We start from the raw sequence: 2500 nt of genomic DNA, 5'->3' as shown, positions 1-2500 counted from the left end.
TTTGAAAAGTTTTTTTTTTTTTTATAGGGCATTAATTCGAAAACAGAAAGTCTGATATCTTGTAGAAGTATCTGGCAATGATGCAAAGCCAAACTCATCATGAAAAGACTCGTAAAAAAAAAAAAAAAATAAAAAAAATAAAAAAAAAATAAAAATACTACTACTAATAATAAAACAGCTATATATCACTTATATTCGTTCATCTCCCTCCTCCTCCTCCCTTCCTCTTGCCCTTAAAACCCAGTAATGAAACTTAAAACCGGCTTACGCTCGCTAACTGACTGCAACGAACGACGCTCGCCATAGACTTGCCCATTTTAGGTCAATTATCTCCTCTTCAGACTCAGTGCGTTCTTATAAATTGCTTCCTGACACTTATCTTTATTCTAATATGTAATGTGTTGTCATTGTCAGCTTCTGACATGGGTTATATTGGCGGTTCTCTCTTTTTTCCGTATCCTTCCCTCCCCCCATGCCCTTCCCTTGCCCATATTCTTCCCTTATCAATACTCCTCCCTTTCCCCAATTATTCCCTTTCCCCTATTATTCCCTTGCCTATATCCTTCCCTCCCCCCATATCCTTCCCTATTCTATGTCCTTCCCTTCCCCATATCCTTCCCTTCTCCATATTCCTCCCTTTCCCCAATTATTCCCTTTCCCCTATTATTCCCTTGCCTATATCCTTCCCTCCCCCCATACCCTTCCCTATTCCATGTCCTTCCCTCCCCCATCTCCTTCCCTTGCCCATATCCTTCCCTTCTCCATACTCCTCCCTTTCCCAAATTATTCCCTTTCCCCTATTATTCCCTTGCCCATATCCTTCCCTCCCCCCATATCCTTCCCTATTCCATGTCCTTCCCTTCCCCATATTATTCCTATGCCCATATCCTTCCCTTCTCCATATTCCTCCCTTTCCCCAATTATCCCCTTTCCCTTATTATTCCCTTGCCTATATCCTTCCCTCCCCCCATATCCTTCCCTATTCCATGTCCTTCCCTTCCCCATATTATTCCCATGCCCATATCCTTCCCTATTCCATATTATTCGCTTCTCCCCTATTATTTCCATGCCCATACCCTTCCCTATTCCATATTCTTCCCTCTCCCCTATTATTCCCATGCCCATATCCTTCCCTATTCCATATTCTTCTCTTTTCCCTATTATTCCCATGCCCATATCCTTCCCTATTCCATATTATTCCCTTCTCCCCTATTATTTCCATGCCCATATCCTTCCCTATTCCATATTATTCCCTTCTCCCCTATTATTTCCATGCCCATATCCTTCCCTATTCCATAATATTCCCTTCTCCCCTATTATTCCCATGCCCATATCCTTCCCTATTCCATATTCTTCCCTTTCCCCTATCACTCTCTTGCCCATATCCTTCCCTATTCCATATTCTTCCCTTTTCCCCTATTATTCCCATGCCCATATCCCTCCCTATTCCATATTATTCCCTTCTCCTCTATTATTTCCATGCCCATATCCTTCCCTATTCCATATTATTCCCTCTCCCCTATTATTTCCATGCCCATATCCTTCCCTATTCCATATTATTCCCTCTCCCCTATCACTCCCTTGCCCATATCCTTCCCTATTCCATATTCTTCCCTTCTCCCCTATTATTCCCATGCCCATATTAATACCAAGGTAAAACCATAGGTTTCTGAGTCACGTTTTTGGACATAGTGTTATAATACGTTCCGAGGGGACATTACCGACACACATCCTCTGGATCCTATTGAGAAGACACGTACCTACAAAGATTGTGTAAATTCTCACAGAATTGTTCGTCATTTTCCCATAGAATTGTATAAATAGATTTTAGGCCTCCGTGGAAGTCAGGGCGGAGATTATAGATTATAATATATAAATATATATATATAATATATAACTATAAAGATTATAGGCAAGAAAAAACAAAACAGAATGGGATGAGGTCAAGGGCATAGATTTCGTAGCTGTATTAACTGTATTATACTCAATGGGTTTATAAGGATATGGGGGGAAGAAGGACATGGGAAAAGGGCGGATATGGGGAAGGGAATAGTATGGGGAAGGAGAAAGATATGGGGAAGGAGAAAGATATGGGGAAGGAGAAAGATATGGGGAAGGAGAAAGATATGGGAAAGGGAGAGATATGGGAAAGGGAATAATATGGGGAAGGAGAAAAATATGGAAAAGGGAAAGATATGGGAAAGGGAACCGACAATGCAGTTTATGGCCAGAGCTGGTAATGATAACACATTACATATTAGAATAGGACACATTACAAGAACACATTGAGTACATAGGGCCTGGCAATACACATTAACCTTAGCAGGAAGAAAAGAGAAATATAGATGCAGCTAACATCAAGCATTCCGTGTATGAAAACAATAAAACAACGTGAATAAAACAACGGAGATAAGAACAAGAAAATACTAATTATGAAGTTTTCTTGTTCTCCCTCTCACTGTTTTATTTACAATTCGTTGTGAATCCTGAACACACGACA

The sequence above is a fragment of the Penaeus vannamei genome, chromosome 11, assembly GCF_042767895.1.
Source record: "Penaeus vannamei isolate JL-2024 chromosome 11, ASM4276789v1, whole genome shotgun sequence".
Classification (NCBI taxonomy): Eukaryota; Metazoa; Arthropoda; class Malacostraca; order Decapoda; family Penaeidae; genus Penaeus; species Penaeus vannamei.
This window is presented reverse-complemented; position numbering follows the sequence as displayed.